General features: G+C 34.4%; 1 long non-coding RNA gene across 9 annotated transcripts in view; it reads right to left on the bottom strand.

Moving 5' to 3' along the window:
- The window catches only part of LOC138701336 (uncharacterized), a 208,919-nt gene that overhangs the window by 10,049 nt on the left and 171,739 nt on the right, over positions 1-27,131 (bottom strand). For 3 of the 9 annotated variants that reach the window (XR_011332509.1, XR_011332511.1, XR_011332510.1), the window contains one exon: positions 20,281-20,876. The exons of 1 other annotated variant lie outside the window; for it this stretch is intronic. This is a non-coding gene — a long non-coding RNA (uncharacterized lncRNA). Of the gene's footprint in view, positions 1-2,255; positions 2,728-4,438; positions 4,919-7,407; positions 7,546-20,279; positions 20,877-27,131 lie in introns of those variants that run through there. 5 more of the 9 variants (XR_011332517.1, XR_011332519.1, XR_011332518.1 and 2 more) reach the window with 5 other exon arrangements.

The following is a 27,131-nucleotide window of genomic DNA, read 5'->3' as shown; positions in this document are numbered from 1 at the left end:
GTTGTATAATAAATATGCATATTAATTAATATCATACTCTGATCGTCCAGACAGATAGAGATCGCAAACGGGCTATTATGTAGGATCGATGAGCTGTATTGTTACTATTATGTGTGTGAAGACTTATAGGTGGACACTTATTTGATAATAGGACCCATAAATGTCTTTTAACAGAGAATAACATGAAAATATTTGCAAATCAATGAAGGTCATAGATAACAAGTATGATTCTGAATTGGTGTTTAGGCGTGAAAAAAAATGTTATGTTGTGAAATTTAATGTCTATGAAAGAAAATAGTTCGTGGAAATAATAATAGAAATAAATTATAGAAAACATCAATTATAATAATTATAATAAAATAATAGGGCATATATTTAACTTAATTACTGCTGTTGTTAGGAATATAAATAATGAGAAATAATTGTGTTATAATTCAATTTATCCAAATTTAATTGTGTACTGAATTTAACTTTCAGTTTATTTTGTTTATAATATATTAATATGTAATATGTATTCCTGTAGCTACACTAGTATTTTCTATGAAATTTGTCACTTAGGCCCTTCTTCTATGTTGTAATTTCTTGCTTAATCCCTATTAAAACAATATACCATGATTTTAATGTGTTTTTCCAAATACGCGTTTGTTTTCTGAGCAGTTAATGAGGATTATTTTAGTATCACGGAATTAGGAAAACACTATCACGGATTTAGGAGTCACTGTATAACAATGAAGAATCATATATTATATACCAAACTTGTGAAACTGTTGACACTGAATGTTGTAAAAAGTGTAGCTAAGACGTTATTTGAAAATTTTTAATACAATTTTGGCATAAATATAGACTTTATTAAATATGTCACGGAATTAGGCAACTTTACCCTACTTGTTGCATTACAGCGCTGAATGGCGATACCAATGCGCTGACGTAGATATTGACTGCTTCGAGGGTCCCCAGCAAGCTGCTCTAAACGTCTGCCTATGGTGGAGATAAGAGCTTTGGCTTCACTACACCATGATCCAAACGTTTCAACCGCAAAAGGAATAAAAATATAATTATCTGTAAGATGTTTATATTTATGATGTTTACTGACAGCAACACTTTCTGCTGCAGATCCTGATGTCTTAGAGGTTGAAGACAGATGAGAAGGGGCCAGTGTATCCACAGTCGTCATCTACTGCCATGATTGTTTCACGAGTGGAATCAACGTCGACCCTAGTTGCCTGGCTGTTCCAGTGTGGCTCTTCCTCTTCGGGGTGCCTGTTACCTGAAGGTCTCCAGTATCTCCAGCTGTTAGCAACCCCCGTAGAAGCTCACTGACCAGTTGCTGGTGACGAGGTCCGAGGATCGACGGCCAACTAGTCAACAGATCCTTCATCTGGGTGAGTGTATTACTAGTCTCGAGAGACGTTGTTACAGGCATCCAACAAGGAAAACTCAGTGGGCAGAAACCAGCAGGCGTGACTGTCTCGCGCAGATGACGTATGCTCCCGTTCCCAGCATGCTCTCACGCCTACTGAAGGAGGGTAAGAGGGGTATAGCATGCGTGCCGCGAGGAGTTCGAGCTGAGGTTTGCTTGTGGGATACCTATAACCCTTGTTATAATTTCTTAAAATATTGGTGAAAGTTAGTACTCCGAGTGAAAGCCCTTTAGACCATGGCACAAGCAGATCAAGATCAACGAATTCAATTGTAGAAGACCAATTGAACACTCTTCTAAGATAACAAAGAATAAGTGCTGAATTATCCATTACAGCTGCTGCTAAATTGTTTGAAAAATGTTTTTTTTTCAGGCAAACCATCTATGCTAAATGAATTTATTGATAATGATAAGTCAGCTAGGTCATTAATAAACGCAAATCAGGAGAATATATTAATCAAATATATTTTATCAAAGATTACAGATAATACTAGGAGAACTTTAAACATCCATCCAACATACGAAACAAAATGGGAGGATATAAAGGAAAAACTAGAGGCATATTTTGCTGTACAACGAACATTTTTATGTACAATACGACACAATTCTGTCAGGTAAATCAGAAACCCGACGAAAGTATTACTCTATGGGGGGCAAGAGTCGAACAATTGATTCAATCTACTTTAGACAGTACTAATCGCTTCAATTGGACAAAAGATAATAATTAAATTAGGAAAAAATGTTTTTGTAAATGGAATTTTCTTTGATTCTGTGAGAGAAGCAGTGAAAGCAGTTGCGGATGAGAAACCGTTAAAAGAAGTGATAGACAGAGGGATAATACAAGATTGTGACAGAAGGTCTAGCGTAAGATGTACCTATGACATAGCTCTGGGAGGCAAGGTCTTGTTACGAAAGGAGAATAGGAAAAAGTTGGACCCTCTGTGGGAAGGTTATTTGGGTTAATAAAGTTAACCTCGAATTGTGCAGAATTGGGAGTACGGGAAAAAAGAGATTCACTGTACATATCAATAAAGTAAAGGAATACAAAGAATAATTGTGTTTCTTTTTTTTTCAGAAGTATACCAAGATGATTTTATGTAAGTGGTTATCACTACTCATTGGTATGGCTACTGTTAAGGTTGAATGCTTTTCAGCAACTCAAAATGAAGAAATCAAAGGACAGGCAGGCATATACTTTGATTTTGTAGCAGACGTGTGGTTCACTCCGTATCTCTGGGATGTCATTACTTACGTAGACATAGGAGAGGTACAACGCCTGTATGATACGCTCCAACAAGGGACTGCAACTATACAGAATAAATGTAAAAATTTGTTAGTATACACATGGTATCACAAAATAGATTGTGAGCAAGGATTAGCTCACATCCTGGCTAAAAGAACTAGTGTACAAAGGCTAAGAGAAACTCTTGAAGAAATTATTGGACGAATGTTCAATAATAATAACAGGAAAAAGCGTTCTGTACTAGGTTTTGTAAGCGAAATTTCTAAAATTCTATTCGGCACTGCAATTTAAGCTGAGATAGAAATGAATAAGGAAAGAATAGATAAAATGCAGCAAGAACAACTTAACTTCTTGCATATTAGTTCAGAACAGAAGTCAAGTTTGGTAACAGTCAATGAAACAACTACGGAATTATTGTTAAATCAAAAAGCAATAAAAGAAAGTTTCAATACTTTCGTTTCACATTACCAAAACAATGGGAAGGTAAGACCCTTGAAGACAGTGAGATTACAGCAATTAATCTAAAGATTAAACATGTTGAGTCAGGATACTAAGATTGTTATGAATATTACGATTTGTTGATCACAGTGACAACAAATGCGCGACTTGGAATTATTCAACCTTAGGCTATAACTTAAGAGAAAATTAAGAAAGTGTTACGTGAAACAATTCCTATCGATTTTCCATCACACCAAGTGGACCAGGTGATGACGGCAACTATTTATAAAACATCACCTACGGTGGTATACATTATGAGAGTACCTTTACTGTCATGCGAAAAATTAAATTTATATGAAATTTTTCCTTTTCTGGTAGTTATGAATAATAATAGAACCGCACAATTTATACAACCCCAATACCTTTACATACCAACCAATATGTTGAGAACGAAAACGGCATTTTTATCTCAACAGCATGTTAGAGAATGCAAGAAGATAATTGAGGCACTCAGAGGCAAAGTGATACAAGTGGCGTTTAATAAGTTTTGAGACAAATGACTATGAAGTTGAAAGAAAATTTAAAAATCCTTTACAGGAATATGTTGCTGTAAATTTTCAGTTGTAACCTATAAGTTGAATATGGCAAATGCCTGTTATTATTCTGTTGAGAAGCTTTTGTCATCTAGTCTGCTGTCAAAAAATCTGAAAGTTAGAATTTATAAAACAGTTATATTACCGGTTGTTCTGTATGGCTGTGAAACTTGGACTCTCACTTTGAGAGAGGAACAGAGATTGAGGGTTTTTGAGAATAAGGTTCTTAGGAAAATATTTGGGGCTAAGAGGGATGAAGTTACAGGAGAATGGAGAAAGTTACACAACGCAGAGCTGCACACATTGTATAATTCACCTGACATAATTAAGAACATTAAATCCAGACGTTTGAGATGGGTAGGGCATGTAGCACGTATGGGCGAATCCAGAAATGCATATAGAGTGTTAGTTGGGAGGCCAGAGGGGAAAAGACCTTTGGGGGGCCCGAGACGTAGATGGGAAGATAATATTAAAATGGATTTGAGGGAGGTGGGATATGATGGTAGGGAATGGATTAATCTTGCTCAGGATAGGGACCAATGGCGGGCTTATGTGAGGGCGGCAATGAACCTCCGGGTTCCTTAAAAGCCAGTAAGTAAGTAAGCCTGTAAGTTGGTACCTATATTTTTTAACTTATAAATAGAAATTATCTATTCTAAAACAGTTCAGGTAAAATTGGGCCCTAAAGTCACTTGTAGTATTTTTCCACGGAATTATTTTTTCTGGAGAAGTAATACAAGTGCAAGGGTTTTCAGTATTTGTATATTATTTAAAAGAAGAACAAGAATATTGCTTAGAACATTAAAACATTCCTGTCTTAACAGCATTTGAGCTTTCTTATTATCATATTACCACACAAAATTTGTCTATATAACCGAAAGAAGTGGGTTAATGATATTTTTAATTTTCAATGAAATTCAGCCTTAGTCGCTGTCCATTACGTCACTAGCCTCATCTGAATACGTCACATCTCTCTCTGCTGTAACATCTGTGTTTCTGTCATGAAGTGCACTTGTAGGCCTCCTACTGCGATTGAACTTCCTCTTCCACGTCCACTTCCTGCAGTCCTTATGCCCCTCCTCATGCTTCAGGTCATCAAAGAAAGAGTGGTTATGGGTGGGATGAATTTCTTCAGCTCTTGCAAGTTGCTCCACTTAGCAACTGTATAGTTGGTCCAGTTCAATGTGTGCAGGTCTTCCACGAAGATGTTTCGAGAAGTCAGCGCTGTAATACATTACCTCTCTCCATTATAGCAAATGAATTAGTTATAAACTGGAGAAAAGCAACAACACTATGTAAACAACGCACTTGTATTAGTTTGTCTCTCAGCCAGAACTCTGTAAGCATGGTAATACAAGAGTTAGGCCAACATGGAACAGCACTGACTGCAACTGCACTTATATTACTTTTTCTCTGAATATAGGAAGTATAAAACTGTTAAGATTTGTCCGGTAATAATATAAGGGTCTTCTACTGGACGTGCTCCAATTCATGTTAATAGAATTACAATATTTGTTATTAACCAGAATATAATTTGGTTAATAAAAATTACTAATTTTATCATAATTACAAATAAATAATAATTTAATAAAAAATTCCAATAAAATAATTAAATATTAATAAATCAAAACCTAAAAAGATTTAGAATATACACTTATCTCACTTTTTTTTTTTTTTTAGGAAAATGTCACTTGTATTACTTTCCTTCTGAGTGCCTCAATTGTTAATATGATTTGTACGGAGAATGTACCAATAAATCATATAGTGAAAGAGAATTGTCTCATCTACCTAACACATCCTACTACTACTGAATATCCAAAATATGTAAAGCATTTGAACAATATGTAACTTACATATAATAGATACCATGTGGATACCGTTAACACACAGTAATGAATGGCTGTATGTAAATCATCAAAAGGATGAAATAACTGTAGTATGTGAGAATGAAGTAAAGGAAAAAGTAAAATTATTCAATAGAGGGAAACTTGTGTTAGCCGTTAATTGTAAAGGGTTGACCTCAGTAGGTGTGTTATATCCACTACAGCAGGAGTTTCCAACCGGTGTGTCGCGAAATTTTGGATTTTAAAAATAAATTTTATGCCATCCAGAAAGTCTCTTTACAACGCATTTTTTTATTTGCAACGAAGTCTTTGATATGGTACATTTTATTTTGAGACAGACTTTACCAATGAAACGTGAACATCTGCAACAATGTTCAGTTCAGTTTTTCAACCATAAGGCCACGTACTATATAAAGAAACTCTGTGCAACCCACCAACCACAGATTTCACATTAATTTAAATAGGCGAGTTTTCAAGAACAATAATCTTTGATAGGACATCTTTTATCGGATATCCAGCATAGATAGATTGGGATTTTTGACACATATCTTTGTTTTTTTTTTTCTAATGCCACTCAAGTTACTGCTTGTTCTTTTAGAATTTTCGATTGCATGTTAACATCGACCTATCTACAACACTACATAGAAGTTGGTACCAATGCTTTTTTCTGGCGGAACGCGCTGGAATGGCGTTCCGGCACATTTTTGTTGCAGTTTTAATCATGGAATCAAAATATGTGTGAATAACTATGTTCTTAATATAATTTTTCTTTGAATTCCGATTAGATCTTGAAAGTCTTAGTTGGACGAAAGGGAGGTTAAAAACGACAAAATTCCTGTGTAGTGAACAGTAAGCATCTCCCCGTCCCCTCTACAATATTCTGCACAGAGTTACACCACCTTTTCTCCAGAATAAATGTACTAGTTATCATTATTATTACTATTAATAAAATCAAATAAGTGTGTCGCGATATCGTGGGCGTTCAGTAAAGTGTGTCGTCAGTCAAAAAAGGTTGGGAACCACTGCACTACAGCATACTAAAATTAATCAAATTACTACTGATATCATCCCTATAGCTCCCATGCATATTGACTGTTGTATTTCACAGAAACAAGAAGAAATAACGACAAAAACTAAAATGCAATTGCCATTTCCAAATATTCTATCTACGACTCATGATTTTAAATACATGGGAGTAAGAATTGATGATCTTCAAAAACAAATATCAGAAGAACAATCCAAAATTCAATATGAAAGTTTTTGGCGTCACTGTTCTTCTTGGTTCTATATTAGTTCAGTAATCGGACTAATGTTGCTCTTTTGTGTGTGTTGCTGTTGCTGTAGCAGTTGTAGAAAGTGTCGACTGTGGATGTTGAAACAATGTAACTGGAGAGAGACGTGTTCAGATTACAGGAAAGGATGTAGTGCTTGTTATCGTTCTATTATTATTATTAAGAATAAGGCAACTTTGAACTGTATTAGGGACAAATATAATATGCATATGATTGGCGTAAATATCAGACGTAATATTGCTAACTCCAGCAAACATATTTGTTTAAACTGGGTTCGAGGGCACTCGGGTATATTAAGGAATGAAAGGGCAGACCAGCTAGCCAAGCTTGCTTGTTCCATGAATGTCGTTGATAATTACCATAAAATTCCTGTCAGTTTCATAAAACATAAATTACAGGAACACATGTTAGCAAGCTGGGATGTTCAATGCCAAGGAAGTGATAAGGCTCTCTAACTAGAGACTTAGGCCCGGTTTCTTCAATCTTTGTTAAAGTGCACTCACATAGCGTTAATTAAATGTAAGCTAAAAGTCTGAATTGCTTTTCTTCAACTTTACATTTCACATTTTAACATTCTGTTTAACTCTCTGTTAGGATCAGAGATTCTAGAGTTCAACCATAACCTATAATCAAGTGTAGGCTCAGTTCTGTTTTCTGAACTCTGACAATTGCGATTCTCGCTTGTTTCCGTTGTTTGACTCGGGGCCGGTTTCACCTGAGAGGATAAAAAGAATGATCTCAATGTTCTCTCAGTATGAACTATTTTATACAAAATTAATATGTAATATATGCACGCATGCACTTTTGATTAAACTAACACTCAACAACGCAGCACATTCACAGAACACCAATATGGCACAATGTATTATTGTGACAGAGAGGCTAACACAAGCTATAACAAATCAATATCCCCTACATGGTCCCCCCTCAAGCAGTTTCACCAACGCTTTACTCTCGATTAAAGTTCGATTTAATCTCGAGTAAAACCTCGTAGCGTTTCACCCACTGCTATTGTGATCTAATACAGGCAGTACGGCAGACCACGTGACTTGCTTAACAGCTGATCGCGAAGGGCAGTCTTTCAACCAAATCAATTTGTTGCAGTACATGAAAAATAACATATATTTCTCTGAAATGCAGTGTAATTGCGTCGGTAAAATTTTAAACAGTGATTGTGAGACACTTGAAACACAATTCACTTGCAACGTAAGGTATAATATTATTTTTGGTGTAAAAATTACGTTGTTGCAGGCAAAGTTCGTATGCATAATACCTGCCTTTATTTCGATTAAACATTGCGCCCTTATGTGGTTAAGTGAATGTTTGGTGTTATAAACAGTAAATATGTGTAATAATATACACGTGAAAGTGAAACATTGACTGGGATGTAAAGTAAATTATGATTAGGCCTAAGTGCAGCGTTACTGATGTTACTCTTGTCTAATCCATTATTGTTAGTTTACCGTATTTGTTTTATTAAATTTAAATTATTGCGCCCTTCTTATGTGTAAATAATCTACATTATAAATAATACGACGTTTGATAATATACACAATTTGAACTAAAAGCGAGATACATATAGTATATTGTGAAAAATTATACCTAATAGTTTTCACTACTGTTACAGTATCTAGTATTGGGTCAATGTTACTTATGTCCCGCCCACTATAGAGACACAGGCCAATTTTACACATATTTAGTATAACTTGTTGCTTCTTTCACAGGTTAGGTTTGGTTAGTTTAGGTTTTTGTTATAGCCTACCTTGCATATACAATTATAGCGCAACATTGGCAGTTATAAAAGTGAAATATTCGTTCAGTGGGCGTTGGATACTCTACATTCACCGCCTTATTTCTATATCCGCAATTATGCATCATAATTAAGCATAACGCTACGTATAACTTGTAAATGCAATCTGTCTACATTTCAATTGTATTTATTCGTTTCATACGGTACTCCAGTCTGATTAGTTTAATATGTTACCAGGCCTAAACTAGCGCTGAGGTAGTTCCCTTCGTATTCATACACCTTGCATATACTAATTAGTTCGGTTAGTTCAGGTTTTTATTATGCCTTGCTTAGAGGATTAAATGCCTCTCCACAAAAAATAAATTCAACTGTTTTCAGTTCAGAAATTACCGGAACTATACCTCAGCGCTAGTAAGTAATATAACCGTATGTACATTTCATAGGAGGAAGTGTGGTTAATTTTCTACCTTTAAGTAAGGAAGATAACCGTGTTCTGAAGTTTATCCTAAATATATTCTTCTTTATTAAATCTCAAAATAGCTTTCGTTCTCAACTTAAAATGTTGACGCAAATAGGTTATATTAACATGCTGAATTCTCTTCACATAAAAATAACACAGTTTTATAATCCTGCCACATTATACAACAAATAAATGGAACTTATGCACACATTACTTTGAATAACAATTTAATTGTTTTATTTATTTGTTCCCTACTATATGGGTCGTATTTAATTCTATTTATCTAACCTACCAGATGAAGTAACCCACAACCGTACGTACCTACACTTATTTCATAGGAGGGACTGTGGTAAATTTTCTACCTACAAGTAAGGAAGATAGATGTGCTAAATTAAAATCACAATATAAATAATTCTCCTTTATTAAATCTCAAAATAGCTTCCATTCCAAACTTAAAATTTTGATGCAAACAGGTTATGTTAACATGTAAAACTCCGTTCACATTAAAATAACACAGTTTTGTAATTATTTCTGCAACATATTATGCAATAAGAAGTGAACGTATCTTATACACACATTACACTAAATAAAATTGAGCACCGACACACATTAAAGTAATATATTTCACTCAGCTCCGTACACTCAAATAGAAAAGCCCGACCCATCGAGTGACGTCACACATCCTGCATTACGGCCTGGTCTAGATCACGATGGCAGTGGTTTCACCACTCACTTTACACCCGTATAACTACCTTAATCGAGAGTAAAGGCTGGTTCACAATAAACCAGAAACGAGAATCGGAACGAAAACGAAAACGGTAAAATTGTTAAAATGTATACATTTAAATGTGAGCATTCACAATTAACGAAAAGCTTGCTGGAGCCCGAGATCGGCAACGGAGAGTTGGCCAAGTTTCAACTTTGGCGTTCACGTTTCCGATTACAGCCCACTAGATTCATTCTATTGCCATCTAAAAGCTATTTTGTCGTCGTATATTTTATAGCAAGAAGACCGTGACATAACCTATGCATTATTTTGTTCTGTGCTGTGCATCATGGAGCAAATTTTATTTGATGAGATTCTAATATTGAAATCCTCACATTTACGATAAGCTGCACGCCTCGTATAAAGATGAGAAAATGAAGGACAATACGTGGCTTTCAATAGCTGCATCTCTGAACACCAATCGGAAGCGAATCATATTTTATTACTGTATTGGTTGTATTACACACCACATATTCACGCTTCAATTCAATAACTACTGTTGTGTTCATTTTTGTTCTATTACAAATGTTTCTTCTCTAATTATTTTACGTTATAGTAGACAGAGAGGATAGAAGTCTTTCTATTCTCTCAGGTTTTATTTCTGCTTCTTTCCATCATCTGTATCACAGTGGCGTGGAGCGGTGTATTGGTATTTCTGTTGTGAAATGGAAAACACTGGAACAATAAGAAATCGTGGGACTAATTTCTTTTCGTTTGAGAGAAGCCTTCTGTTGAAATAATTTCGCAGTATAAACCAATTATTGAGAATAAACAAACAAACGGATCTATGTTGAAAGCGAAAAGTGAGACTTTGCATCAATTTGCTTATATCTTTGTATGAATTCTGTCGAATTACAGAAATCATCCGCTCTGTTTATGTATTCATGGATATCATTTTCTAAATAATCAACATATAATAGTTCAGCATCTAACGCACCAGCCATATTGAATACTTCTATGCTAACAGAGAGTTTAATGACTTAACTCCATGAATTGGTCAGTTAAATTAACATGAATTTTAACAGCCTGTTAGTACTAACAGTAGTTGAAGAAATGCTTCAACTGTCAAGTTTACAGTTAAAATGGAATAATACACTGTTATAATTTAACAAAGGTTGAAGAAACCGGGCTTATTCTTTCCTACAATAACCTCTAGGTTAAACTGTAAACACATGATACCCAATTTCGTGCTTACGCAATTCATTTCAGACCATGGAAAATTTAAAACATATTTTAAACAGTTCAAAATCAATAATGTAAATGAATCCATGTGTAAATGCGGGGAAATCGCCCAGACTGTTCAACACCTCCTATTTGATTGCCCAATTTTCGAAAGATCTCGCCTGTTATTACTGTCACATGCCATCTTGTGTTCTGGGCAATTGTAAAAACCCCTGTGTTTTATGTTTAAAAAGATATGCTGTTCAAGAGAATTTCAGAAATTCATATCACATATTCACAATTCACTGTATATAACTAGTTTATGTGTTTCGGCCATAGTATGAGAAGTTGTAGTTAATGCAATTGGTAAGGCTATATGAATGTGTTAATTTTTTGTGTATATATAATATTTTCAGGTTTTGTATCATGAATCTAACATTCCACAGGTCAAAACAGGCTGCAATAAAAGGAGATACTACTACTATTAATAATACTAATAATCACAATAATAATAGCTGTAATATCACAGTTTCATATCATATGCAGGAACATCATTTTATTTTTACTTCAATTTTTATTGTACCTGAGTTTTTGTATGTACTTCACTCCCACCCCTTCTACTAATGAAGTTCCAACTGTCCTCCAACAGAACCAAGGTCGCATATAGTAAACAGTACTAAGTTAGTGAGTATAGTACGTTTCAGAAATATGTTCGCATTTTCCAGTGACGAAAGAGCTTTCAATATTGAATCATATTTTCGCACAGGTACTGTCGTCCGTTTGCCTACGTCGCATCCAGATTTCCCCCACCTACTTCTACTCGCCCCTCTGTAAAACTAGTGGCTGGGCTGTCTTGGTTCTTTTCTGAAAACATTAATTTCTATTGTAATATTATACAACTGTTTAAAATAACTTAAATAAAAGGGCCTCGTTAAGTAATTAACTGTCACGTGATTCCTCCTCTTTCTACGATCCTGCGACATAACCACTTGGACGAACAGTAGATGGCATGTCTGAATAATTTTATCTTTTCGGATCGGGTAGAAGTGAAGACTGAATTTACAGTACGTAAGGTACTCTTTTATAGAGTAGGTACAGAATTATTTCAACATGAGTTACTAGTACGAAGAACGAAACTGGTAATTAAGCCTGTATCAAAATGAACGGCCACCATTTTAAAAAATGTGTTTAAATATCCATATTATGACTATTTTTCAATTTAACTTCATTCTCTACATTGTATGCTAATGTGCTGTAGACAGTATAATATACACTGCATAATAAATACGTTCGCATGGATAACTCAGTTCTTGAGTAAAATCACTTATTGTTAATACTGTAGTGTATTTTGATTAAACAAAAACCTAATGAAAATTATCAAACTCAAAATTGCGACATGTCCTAGTTTACGTAAATGAATGAACTACTTTTCTTCCCTCCTATACCTAGTAAAGTGATTTGTTTGTATTTTACGTCAGTATCATCGAACTCCATTCGTGGAAGGGGGTAGCAAACGGTGTTTTCTGTTTTCAACCGTTAATCCAAAGGTATAGCCAGGTTAATATTAAAACTGTTAGTAAAAATAAAAATGTCACTATATAAGTTTTTATGCAATTTTGTTTAAGTCTTGTCTGTGTATTTTATATAATATGTTTATGTCTTATGTGTTCTATATGCATTTGTATGTCATGTGTCTATTTCATGCCATTTTTATGTCATATACGTCCTTAAAAGTAATATGTACGTTTCTACGAAATGCTTACCTTTTTGTGTAACAAGTCTGTGTGTCATATGTCCTGGGAAAGTATTGTCTGTAATATGTCTGTGTTTCATATATTGTGTATCTATGTCTATGTATCTATTTTATCTCATATCTACATATTTGTATATAATATAATTATGATGTTTATTATGTCATACACATTTAATGTAATATGTGTATTTTATGTCATAATTATGTATATATTTTATGTAAGTATTTGTACAGGGCTACAATATGTACGATTTAACTACAGACCTAATATACCTTCGGTTAAAATATGGTTCTATAAACTTGAAAATTCAGTAATAATATTATTAAAAATAGCCAGTACAATCAGAGATCAAAGGAAAAAGCAAGAGAGGGAGAAATCTCAGATAGTGACAATGAAATGCAAACATTTTCTATGAATCCTAGTAGGTACCGTGGAAGAGGATAAAGTCGATCAAAATTTTGCAATTTTTAATGATATTGAGGTTATGCAATGGAGCGAAGTTCCTCAGAAAATAGTATTTTGTCGTCATATACTATCACTTACGAAATCACATTACAAGAAGTGAATTACAATTTACCAAAGTCTGATTTTTTTTATTTTACTTGCGATCGAAGTTACCTGTTTAAATAGGGTAAAGTCGACCACCATTGAATTTTTAGTTTAAGATCGATTTAAAAATATTGCGAAGTAAAGTCGATCACTGTTTAGGTTTTTAAAAACAAATTAAGTGTATTACATGTATGTTATTTGTTATAAGGGGTATAGAAAACAATAATAATCTATTATATAAGTCTATAGGATTATATAGTGGATATTTTGTTACTGTGATCATACAATTCGATACAATTAGGCCTATAGGTCTCCACTGTACAAACGTGACTATGATTGCCAATATATAAAACATAAAAAAATTATTACTTCACATATCAACCAGGTTAAATAAATAAATAAATATCAACAAATAAAGACTTAAGAATTCAAAATTTACATTGAAATATCACACTTCAATTATAATCTAAAATGCTATTCAACATTGCTCAGGTTTATGTCAGATGTTATTTGAAATCTTCCCCTCCTCATGTCACTTTAGAAACTACGTTGTTCCCATCGTCAGGTACAGAGGGGTACACAAAATACGTTCCTTTGGCAGTGCTTCTCTTACGCAAGAAATTCACCATAAATTCGTCTTCCTCTTTCCCCACTACCCCATCTCTATAAGCTATACCATGACACTTTTCTGTTTATAAGTGTTAGTTGGAGGTATTTCGGTGAAAAAAATTATTCTTTCTGCTGGTCCTATCTGCTTCGAGTAGGTCGATGGCATGATCGACTTAACCCTACAAAAGTACAAGTTTTTTGAAAATAATAAGTTTCAATACTAACATTTAAGAACTGCAAAACTATTATTTCAGGATACAATCTCAACCAAAAGTACTTACGTATACTTCTTGTCTCCTTTCACTGCTGACGATAATTTAGAGTTTGTGAGACTTTGTTTTCGTTTAAGAGAAAAAGTTAAGAATAACCATTTTCACTTCAACGGTAATTACACTGTGTTCCCATTGTTGGCATTTGCAAGCTTTTTGTTGTCCCTCTCGCTTACATTTGCAATGACAGGCAATGAAGTCAGCATAACAAAATTTTAACAAGTAACTGAGATAATATATAATTTTCAATAAAAATCGCAAATGATCGATTATACACCCACTGATTGACTTTACCCATTTCTACGGTACCAGCCTGATCCTAACGCCACAATAGATGATGTCTCCCAAACCCTTCAACAAATAAAGGCAAAATCCCATAAATCCATCCCTGCAGTCGTCTCAAAATCTCCATTATCATCCAGAAGACAAAAGGAATGGGATAAAGTGAAAGTTTAACCTCTTAGAAGTTGGTCAAACTTTTAATAGGAAGGGAAGTGTGGAATAATATTGTAACTCCTTGTAGACTGTAGTGTGAATTAATAATGAACCACGTATGTCAATTATATGTTACTGTATTCTGTGTAATTGCATCATTGCAAATGTATGTTACTCCTAAGGATGTTGGTGACTGCATAGAAAGCTATCTCCCTTTCACCCACGTGTTACCTTCTCACCCCTTTGATTTATTTTTGGACTCTTTAGGGCCGCGTTCCCTAAAATATTACTATACATGATCATGTGGAACTAAAACGTATATCGTACTGCACGTGACTACAACCCCTAAACATTACCATGTATGGTCATGTTTCGACATGACTCGCGTCCTGACAATGCCCCAAACCTGCTCTATATAATACGAGTCACCACTAACCTCAGGGCTTTTACTCGTTAGTTGTCATGTCGACGGCTTAGTGTCAAAGGACACTAACTCCAAAAATCGACTTTTTGAGTTATTTATAGTATCATATTGTACAAAGTAGCCTTTATATGGTGTGAAAGTAATATGTCTCTACAAATATAGTTTTATTTTTTTTGGAGATAGTGTTGTGTTAAGTTAGACAGATGCTGAGTGTCAAACAACACTATCTCGACTTAGTTTTCTTTGACAGTAACAAAATATAGAATAGAAGAACACTAAGTCGAGATAGTGAAATTATTTATCATTTCTAAGATTTTATTGGTGACACTGCCTCAGAACATACAACCAAGAATGTAATACAATCACCATACTGTTCATTGTTAGAGAATTTTTTAATTAATAGAACAAGCATTCTTAAATCAATTCAGTTTGTAAGAAACGCACCACAGGATTGCTCTGATAATTTGATACTCTTTTATTAGAGCTAAAAAATAGTCAGTTCGAATACTAGGGGCAGGTTAATGGTGAAGTTGGCTTTAGCGACATCTAAAATTTCGCAAGGAATGAGTGATGAAGCTAATAAGAGCATAGTTGTTAGTAGTCCATGTCCAACGCCGGATAACAGGAAAAAGCCCACAAGTCCTTAAATAGTGGAAAGAAATTGCTGGTAAAAAAAGTTCTACACAAAGATTGTACAAAATGTCCCCTTAAATGGAACCTCTCATTTAGTGCTGAAGACAAACATGAAATTCATAAACAATATTGGAATATTAAGAATAACGATTTGAAGCGGCAATTTTTATGGCCTTACAAAGGTGAAGGAAATCCAAATCCAAAAAGGATGAATCTAGAAGGCAAAACACCATTTTTTGTCTTGTGAAAAATAAAGAAAAGATATGGGTATGCAGGGGTTTTTTTCTCGCCATCTTTGACATATCCAACACAATAATAGAACATATTTTGAAAAAAGTGACAATAACATAGTGGATACTGATCGAAGAGGAGGGCATGAACACGGAGTAAAGAAATCTGAAAATATTCGTGAATATATAGTGAACCACTCTGCTTCATTTTCAAGAGTACTGTCCAACAAGAGTACAAGAAACGACACTGCAAGAGAATATCTGTCTTGTGATTTAAATTTACAAAAAAATGTATGAATTGTATAAAGAAAAATTCAGATTTTGAACCGAGTTCTATATCTGGACTATATACCTTAATCAAGGTAAAAGGGCTGATGAATCGGTATTAAATTATAAAACATAGACAGCACAATAAGCCTAAGGCTGCAGTGTGTCCGGAGCAATGGCGGGCCTAAATGTTGGGGGGGGGGGGGATTCAGGAATGCTAATGTTCAGGCAGAAAACCTTTCATATTATCGTCATATTTTCAAAAATAATTTTAATATAGCTTTTCATAATTCCAGAAAGGATCAATGCGATAAATGTTATAAATATGATCACATGTCTGAACGTAAGAAGATAGAGACAGAGGCAGTTCATCAGTCCCACATTGAAAGAAAGGAAGGAGATCGTCAAGTAAAAAACTATTACAAAATTTAGGGCATCAGTAAACGATCTTTACTTTTTTAAATTTGATTTCGAAGCTGTGCGCTACAGTCCAAATGTTAAAATGGAATTAGTATTTTATAAACGTAGAATACCTGTATATAATTTGATCGTGTATGATGCAGCCAACAGAACAGCAGAGGTACCATTATATCTCTTTGCTCAAATGAAAAAAACTGCAAAATGGTAAAAGGTTCTGTTTCAAGTCCGATACCTGTGGAGAACTGTGCTTATATCAACCATGCTCCTCTACGCTGTGAATGTTTTGGACGTACCTCAAGTTGAACTTTCTTTTAACTAGGACATTCACAAATGGACACAGTCCACGTGCACATTAAAAAAAAAACAGCAAAATATACAGAAATATTTGATCCATCAGAGTGGTATACAATAGTTAGAGCTGTATCCAAAATAGAAGTGGAACAGAGTAATGTAATGATGTAAGAGAAATTCAGAAGACATCAATACAGAACAAGAAACTTGACACTAATGGAAACATTGTAGATGGCTGGATATAGTGTGGTTCCAGTATCGGAAAAGTGACAGTGAACACGTATTTTTTTTAAATACAACTATGATGAAGAATTCCATAAATTCAAGGTATAGAGGAAGATTACACGTGGATTTAGGCTGGATTATCTTAAGCTTAAACCAAAACATCATGGTGCACTGAAAATATACAAGATTAGAAAATGAATAATGTATTGCAACTATGTAAACAGAACATTATAGCAGGAAATTACCATTTTTTACAACAGTTTAAAAATGGAGAACAGGAAATCGTAGTAGAAGAATCTCAAAATGAAGAGCAATGAGTGATTATAAAATCAAGAAGAAATTTTAAATATTTGTATGAGAGGTATGGATATTGATACTACTCAAAACGAATACTGAATCAAATAAAATGTAATATATTCAGATTATAATTTTTTCAATGTCATTTAGGGTATACATTCTGAGCTAAGTGTGTATTTTCTTTTTATTACGTGCAGACAGACTTTTAAATCAACTGAATTTGTAGACGTTGCTATTTTTTCAAATAAATTGATCATTAGATAAATAACTTTTTCGTCCAAATCCCTCATCAGCTGTGGTAAATTAAAGTAGCGTAACATTAGCAACTATTTAAAAACACTGTTGTTCTAAAATGCAATGTAAATTGAAGATAACATTACTCTTTTATTATTTTATAAGTGCACTGTTAAAATTATTATTTCAGATAATAGCATAAATTAATCTAATAATGATAACATTATGCTTTTATGCTTTATAAACAATATTAACTGGCACTTTTATAATAATGCTGATATGTTTTGAGTTTAGATAATGTTCCTTTATAAAGAAGAAGAAATATGATAATTGCAGCTCTCCACAATAAGTTAAATTTATTAATTTGCATTGTCAAATAGATCTATAATTTTTTATTAGAGTGTTTAAATTCAATATTTTGGCATTTATTTTTAACACTATCTACTAAATTGAACGCTTCGTGTTAGTAACAAAGAACACTATCTCCAAAATTTGTTAATTTTTAAGACAATATTAAATATTTCTAGAAAATATGTATTGTATTGTCTTTAAGGTTATATTCTATATATATGGTTTAAATTTTATCAACATATCTCTTAAATTAAAGCAGTAACATAAGAAAATGTATACAATTAAACTGTTTTTGCCTCTCCTGAAAAGTTGTGATTTTGGAGTTAGTATTCTTTGACATTAAGCCGTCGATGTAGTCTACAACACATTCAACTGTATTACTACCTATTCTCCAATACAATACTTATACCACAGTTTGACGACTTCTTATTCTCAAGAACCCTATACTCAATTCCTGTAACTTTACGAAGTGTGATCAACTCTACCTTACACCACACACTCTCACTTAAGTCATAAACTAAGACATAAGGGGAGAGAACAGTGTGGTGTCTGCCTGCTAAACAGCGGGAATTTTTATGTTATTTATGGCCTATTTAGGAAGACAAGTCACCACTGCTATACCCACACCACGAGGCCAGACGAATTGTCTTAGTTACACCGTTTCAAGTGCAACCTCAAAGCCCGCAAAAACATACGAAATGCAGAAACCAGACCCGACACGAGCGATCCTGGCCTCAGGAACAAATTTTACTGCAAAACAGGTCTATGTCCATCACAAAGTTTTCAAATACTTCTACAGCGATATATGCTTCATTCAAATGACTAATATATTATATAAAAACACAAAATTTGATTTCAATTAAGGCAAGTGACTGAGACCTGGCCTCACTTGTCTCAGTCAATCAGCCGTCACTGGGTGTTATTCATTTGTTATAGGTGACATTCATTTGTTATTATTCGACGATTGAGAAAACACTGTAATAAAATAAATTATAGACAGTTTAGTTTTGCCTTCAAAGAAGTAGATAGGTGACACATTAATCATACATCAGTATTAATAAATAGCATATAGAAAATGATTGTAGGTGACACATTAATTGTACATCAGTGTAAATAAATTGCATATCAGTATAGGTTAATGCTTGAATATGTATTTTACTCTGAGAGGATAAAAAGAAAGGAGGGAATACTTCAAGTCAAATATGCTTGAAATCGGTACGACGGATATGACGTCCACCGCGAAATACCGCCAATTCCATCCATCCAATGGTTCTACAGCTCATGTTTGAACCTTGACCTGCCGAATTTTTTGCCTCCATAAATCTCTATTTTGCGCTGCCAGTTTCCAATCTCTGCAATGTAGTAGACTAGCCTCATCCTCCCTGATATTATCATCCCATCTCTTCATGGGTCATCCTGGACGGCGATTTCCATGAAAACTAGCTCTAACAATAACGGCTTTTTTTGGTAGACGACCCAAAGGTAATCTTTGTAAGTGACCTGCCCATTGGAGTTTTTTCAATTTTATATGGGTGAGTATATCGTATTCTCTATGAAGTTCTTTATTATTTCGTATCCTATATTCCTGATTTTTGTTTACAGGTCCAAATATTTTCCTAAGTATTTTCCTTTCAAAGCTACCAATAGCTTTCTCAGCCCTTCTGGTAAGAGACCATGTTTCGCAGCCACACATGAGAACAGTTCTTATGAGTGTTTTATAAAGTCTTATTTTAGTTGTCATGTGGACGTCCCGATTACTCATAACCTGGTGTAGGGAATAAGTTTTATTGGCCGATCTTATTTGCTTTTGGATCTCATTAAAAAGGACATTATTATTGGTAATCCTTGAGCCTAAGTAGTCAAAACTATCAACCACGGTTATCTCTGGTTCACTGATCATAAGTTCCCGGCTATTTGTAATTTTAGAACTTGCTTGAATCATTGCCACGTGTTTTGGTTAGATTGATATTAAGACCTTAGTGGCCTCTTTCAATTCATTGTAGGTTTCGTTTATTGCCTTGATATTTCTACTTGATATGCATATATCATCCGCATAGCCGATTACTTGAGTGGTCTGGAAGTCCAGAGTACTTTTCATATTGATAGAGAGCTTTCTTATTGCATATTCCAGTACTAAGTTGAACAGGCATGGGGCCAGCCCATCACCTTGTTGGAGTCCCTGCTCTATGTTAAAGGGATCTGTTAATTGAGTTTGAATTTTGACCTGAACTATTGTTCCTTTTATCATTGTTTGTGCTAATTTTATAAGTTTACATGGAATATCAAATTCTTGCATAATCTTATAAATTTGCTTCTGATTTATGCTGTCGTACGCTTGTTTGAAATCTATATAGATTTGGTAGACACCGCCAATTGCCAAATATTAAATTGCTACTATCGGTTTTGGTCATACGTAAATGGATTAGAATGGATCTGGAGGTAACAGGACTATTAGCAGATTATTATATCAATGTATGTTTTACTGTAGCCTATATTTATTAAAAGTGTTATGGTTGTGACATGGACTGAACACTTCATTTCCACATTCTTTCTCTTATCAAGAAGGATGTTGGCATTCCTTCATATGTTAAAGCATAAGGGAACATATCAACGGACATATTCTACATTTGAGCCGAACAGAACATTAGCTTATTTTGAAATATTCACAACAACACGAAACAATTTGTAATCGTAATACAGTAATACGAACAAAACAGCTTATAAACACACCGAAAAAAATATGAACTATGGACAATTTGACGGCCATACTAGTACACCTTTTTGGTTCCACCGTTTCAAGCTTATGGCCGGGGGTTGATTTTACTCCATGGATGTTTTCGCATTCAGCCACGAACCCACGAGTGGCGCTCAGAGCAACAACCGGAAGTCGTCAGACGCTTATGTCTTATCTGCATTAATTCCTGAGGAAAAGAGGCACATCTACTATACAATGGAAAAAAAAAACTTGACATCAATAAAGCAGTTCATCATGCACCCCTCCTTTCAGATCGCAGCCACAATTGCACATGAGGCAAGAAATTAAACGCTGACGTTTGTGGTCCAACACTTTTTAGGAACAAAAGTCTAGGAACTCTTTTACTAGAAGAGTATTCCTTGCATTGCTGCAATTAAAAATAGCACATAAACGAACCATACTTATTCAGCTCAACCAAACAAATGGCCGCCCGTCGGCTGTTCAATTTGGGAGCATAACACTAGCGCCAGTGAGCAGATATCGTTCATTACAGTAATGCTCATTCACATTATTCAGTTGAAAAGAAGTGCAGTACGAGTCCAGACAGAGTCTAATCTGACCAAGGAGATTTCAACAGTCCCCTCTACTGGTCTAGCGGTTATTTAGCAAGTCTATGCTATAGCCTAATCTCTTTCTAACTCGTTGGTTGTAAGTTTAACTTACAAGGCTACCAACAACAGCATTCTTGTCTACCATTTTTGGTTAATCATGACAATGATGCGTGTGTGTGTCTAATGCCTATCGACTTCACTTACGTGATTCGGGATCCGCATATTGTGGATAGATGGCAGCACTGTGACCCATTTTCAATTTGTACACCACTTCGGCGGGCCACACTGTTCATGATAAGTATTTGTGAAGAGTTAAGTAATGTAGGCTACTAGAGGGAGTGTATGTGTAAGTGAAGTGTAGGGAATGGGTACGGAAGGGAGAAGGGGAAACCCCTTGCCGACACGTAGCGTATTCCTGTCGAATAGCACCAAGGGGGTCGCAAGGCTTAACGTTCCCATCCGGTGGACGAATCACTATCATCAGTGACATATGCCTTCTCTTCATATGCACTGCGGAGTGATTTGAGATTTAACCAAGGCATATTGGTGCGCAATTTAGTAATTAGAAGTTGTGCACCGCCATCTCTTCTAGACCCGAGGTAGAAATTTTACATGAAAATTTCTGATCTCGCCGGGAATAGAATCCAGACCGTATAGTTGAAGGCAGATACGCGACCACAGAGCTAAGTTGGCGGACATTTATGACAATGATAAAATATTACATAAATATATCTATTACTCAAATAAAGATATATATATATATATATTTAAATGATTACTCATTTTTTGTTTGTTGCCATCTCCCACGCAAATAAATTTTAAGTAGCGGAGTTCTTACGCGTTTGTGGGCCGAGAGCTGAAAAATAGTAATAGCTTGCATTCGACTCTATTTACATCTAAAACCAACCCTTACCAAATTTTTAGTAAACTTATGCGATCACTATGACCAACAAAGAAAGGCTAGTGTTCTGAGTAATGAAAAATATTAACCACTGGAAAGGAGCAATAATTATGATATTTGTATAAGACTGCCGGAAAATAAAACGATTTTTACAAAATGGTATAAAATCAATACGAAATGGAGAGAATTATTTCTCATTACCTTCCCATCCCTAAAAAAATTGTTAGACAAAAATGGAAGTAATACAAAAAATCTTTATATAGAAAATTTGTGTAGGTATTTTTTTGTACAAATCTACACACCTTGACCGACATTTACGAAAGAATTATTGAGTTTTAAAAAATTTAGGCCTAAGATTCGTAAATTTGAGTGCAAAGTCAATTATCAACGTTGGTTTCAAAAGTAATTACTAGGGAAATAGACATTTATTCCAGTTATCAAATGTCGAATTAACCTGTTTCTACTGTATTACTATTTGAAAGACTTTTGACTCCTACAGAAGTTTCTGATTCATATTTTCTATTAGTACGTTAAATCACATTACTGACATCAAGTAGCATGATAAAAAACGGTCTACTTTCAATTGTTCCTGAGAAAATGGGAACACAAGCAAAGAAATTTAATTTTTTGAAAACCGAATACACAGACCAACACGTGGGAAGAACACAGTCGCAACATTAAAGTTCAAATCCTATTCCAAACGCAGCCAACATAGTAGGCATAGAATGAAGTTTCAGCTACAGAATTATTAATAAAAGAAGAGGAAGAAGATCTCTAAGCCAAAGAGTTTTGAAATTAATATTCTCGCAATAAGTAAAGGTTTGTGATTTTATACTGATAAAAATCAAGTAACATTAATACAATATGTAACTGCATCATAAATAATGTAGCTACGTTGTTGTATCAATTACTTTAGAAAACTTAAAAATACGTTCTAAACATAAAATATGAAAACGAGAATATTTAAACTCCTTTGCGGCCGGTTGATTACTCTTACAACACAAGTACTATCAATTTTCTTGTCTACAGCTCCTACCACTCCTTTGGCTGTGATCCAGCAGGCAGTGGCTCCTACTCATTCACACTAGTTCCATTTTTTCATTCTCTATGTAATCGACGTTCATCTCTCAACGCGGAACAATACCGTCTTCAACAATGTAAATGACATATTGAATCGCCATTTTGAGTTTTGATTTCGATTAAAGCAAGCAAAGATGACGTTTTATGGAGCGTAATGTGAAATGAGGAGCTGGGTTCGATTTCCACGGAACAACCAGGATGAACTTCTTCCCATTGAGGTAAGTTTTCTAAGTTATATTACAATTCCTGTTTGAAAACTGCAACAATAAGTAGGGAATAAAAGCTTTTACGTTTTGTAGCGTCAATAGCGATTTTATAAATATAATATATGTATATTGGAGACTGATAATTAAGCCTCGATTGGACAAGCACGTTTAAAAAACTACCGAAATCGCGACACTATTTAAAATTACTGAGGACAATGAGGTTTTATGTTTTTAATACATTATATTGTTTTATGACCATTCTTCCTTATCAATAAATACGAACAAAATAAATCGTATAATGCAGCGCTTGTGAAAGTGTGGAATTCGGTGAATCGTAAATTATATTTAAATATTATTTTAAATTTTGGAGATTAGGCCTACTGAAAAAAGTATACAAAGTCGAATCACTTAAATTTTGAAACATCACAAATAATAATTATTATAATGTAATCATAATATTATAAAATGAATATTAAAAATCATATTTCATTATTATTAATACTATTAAAGATCTAGAAAAGAATATAATATATATTTATCCGCATATCATCAGCTAAATTCCAGGTCTCAACATAACAATTTACTCATTATACTTTACCAAAAGACATCTTTATATTCTTCATCTTATACAGTTTCAGTTGCTAGAAATTGGAACTCGTTTCCGAGTGATGTAAGGGATTGTTGGACAATAACTTCATTTAGGTCAAAATTACACAAATTCTTACTTAACAGATTAATGACTGATTAATATTTGTTACTTATAATGAAACTAACATCTGTCCATTCTTATTATTATCATTAATTTATCTAAATAGATTACAACACCTCTAATGGCAAAATTTAATTACATTAATATTATCATTATATAAATATATTTTTAGATGTAATATTTTTTCTCCCTATAACATAGTTCTAGTAAACTAATATTAAATTAATTCTTACCATTTTACTAGCTATCTCAAATTAATTATAGTTGACTGAATTGAATTAGCTCATAAATTAAGTTACCGGTACTACTTTATCTTATAGGTTCATCTAAATTTAAATAAACATGTATTAGTCGTTAAAACTTAACTGAAGAGTATTGCCGGAGAACATTTTAAGTGTCATGTAAATATTCGTAATTTAAATATGTATTGTATTGATTAAAGCTGGTTGAGTGGAAGAGAAGGCCTTATGGCCTTAACTCTGCCAGCGAAAATAAAACATTCTATTCTATTTTATAATCTTAATTAGTTTCATATCTGAATTCTCTGCGTATTTATCCATGAAAACAAATGATCGAAATAGGCTAAATGAAGAAGCAGAAAAGAAGCTACAGAATTCCGCTCTAAAACTAGATAATTATAACAAATTTGTAGCAATTAAAAAGGAACATATTCATCCCACCGAGCAGAATAATTAAGTACCGGATTTTATATAATTACAGCCGGAGTGTAATCAAACTCACATCCACAGCACACTAGACCCTTTCCCTACCCCATCTACGCCGGTTATCACTAGCTATGTTAAATTACATTCCAAGGGTTCTGCAAATTTTATGCGTCTTTGTAATTTCTTTCATAACTTTCGAAACAATTCCAGGAATCTACATGTAATTCATTGATTAGATCATCGAAGTTTCTTGCATTATTGTAGGTCTACAAAGACATCTCCTGCACCTGCGACAGAGAGAATTTTCAAAGAAAGAACTCTAAAATGTTTCATGCAGCCCATCGAGTGGGATGCTGCAACTAACCCAGCCGAACATCTGGCTATATCAGGATACTAGACAAAGGAATCGGATACCCAACGGAATTAATGATGGTATGATAAACGTTTCGCCAACAAGGTAAGATCTTGCGGCATTCATTTTCTTTTTTTAGGTTAGCATGAACTATTACTCCAGCAGTATTCCTAGTCAGCATTGCAGTAGTAAGAATCTGAGGGTTTGAGATCATTTACCTAGAAATATAAGACTTTTGGTCTGAGAATATTCATGTTAAATTATTGTATTTTCATAAAGTCTGGAACCGGCAATTCTCCTTAATTCTTGAAATTACTTTTTACCGATTTTCTTATAGCTTGCGCGGTCGAATGTGTGAAAATATGTAGATTTTAACGACGATGAAACAGTATGTAGGGTTTTGTTTCTTTTGGAGTTTAGGCAACATAGCAGTTCCAAACTGCGTACAAAAGTATCAGCCACAGATCTACGAGTATATACAGATACGCAAAAAAAAAAAAAAAAATTCACTTCAGCTTCTTCCTGTATAGCATCTAGGTATTTCGCAAACTGAAAATTAATTAATGATATTTATGCTCGACCATGCCGAAACGTAGTAATTATACACCTGGTAGCAATCCTTTAACCCATTACTACATAGCGTCCTAAAAATGGGACATGCGTAAAATACTGATTTCTATGGAACTTTTTCTTGTTTAGTACAGTTGGAGGCATTGTTTAGAAGGTAAATTATTACATTGTATTATGGTGTTGCAGTGTTTGAATTCCGCGCGAACATTTGTTCATACCAGCTAATTTTTTACAAGATGGCAGGAATAACAGTATTTTGTGACGCACCGCGTGTAAGGTGATTCTTAGTTATTCTGTAATGATGGTACAGAAATCTGATTTTTATTTTCACATGATGAGTTGAATACTTCAGTTTTCATGTGGTATATAACAACAAGAAAAATTTTCTTATATATTGCTAGGTACACGGTGAAATAAAGTGCCGTCCTAAAAATAGGACGCCATGCAGTGTGCACTCCTATGGTATTCTTTATAATATGTATATGGTTTCCATTACATTGTTTTATTTCCAGTCTAACCGTGAGTGAAATTCTGGGGTTAATGGAAAATCAAAATAATAATAATGAGAGTCTAATATATGAGACCCCTCCAGAAGATTTCCATGATACAAATAAATACAGTGATAAATCGGATGACGAGCATGAGGCTTATTTGAATAATCTTGGCGGTAAAATGCTACTTAGTAAAGCGGAATTACAAAAAAAAAAAAAAATGTAATGATGATAATGAAGATGATATTGCTGATGAAAGTATGCCAGAGTCTTCTAACATAAAAGCTGCAACAAATGATTTTGAAAGTACATTAGACAAAAATGGAGCTGAGGTTTCTCGCACAAGTTAATGCCGCCCAAAGAGAAGAATGCTAATATATGAACATTTCCAAGACAGGGAAGGTAATTCCAGGTAGAAGGCCATCGTACTACTACAACTACAAGTACTATTATTACTACTACAACCACCAACGTACCGCGCCGTGGCATTGTGGTCTAAGACATCCTGCCTCGGATTCGCGTTACGGAATGCGCACTGGTTCGAGTCCTCATGGGGCAAGAATTTTTTTCATGAAATTTCGGCCAGTGTATAGGACCGGTGCCCACCCAGCACCATCATGCATTTGTGGAGCTACGATAGGTAGCGAAAATCCAGTTTCGGAAACCAGCTATAACGGCTAGGGGGGAAATCATCGTGCTAACCACACGATACTGCCATTCTGGTTGGATGATTGTCCACCTCTGTTTCGGCATGTGGACGTGAGACCAGCAGCAGGCTGGTCGGTCTTGGCCCTTCATGGGCTGTAGAGCGACGAATCTTTTTACAATCACCACCATCAGCACCAGCGCTAGCAGCAGCAATAGCAGCACCATCACTAGCAGCAACAGCAGTACCA

Source organism: Periplaneta americana, chromosome 6 (assembly GCF_040183065.1).
Source record: "Periplaneta americana isolate PAMFEO1 chromosome 6, P.americana_PAMFEO1_priV1, whole genome shotgun sequence".
Lineage (NCBI taxonomy): Eukaryota > Metazoa > Arthropoda > Insecta > Blattodea > Blattidae > Periplaneta > Periplaneta americana.
The sequence above is the reverse complement of the archived record's forward strand: the minus strand, read 5'-3'. Positions and strand labels throughout refer to the sequence as shown.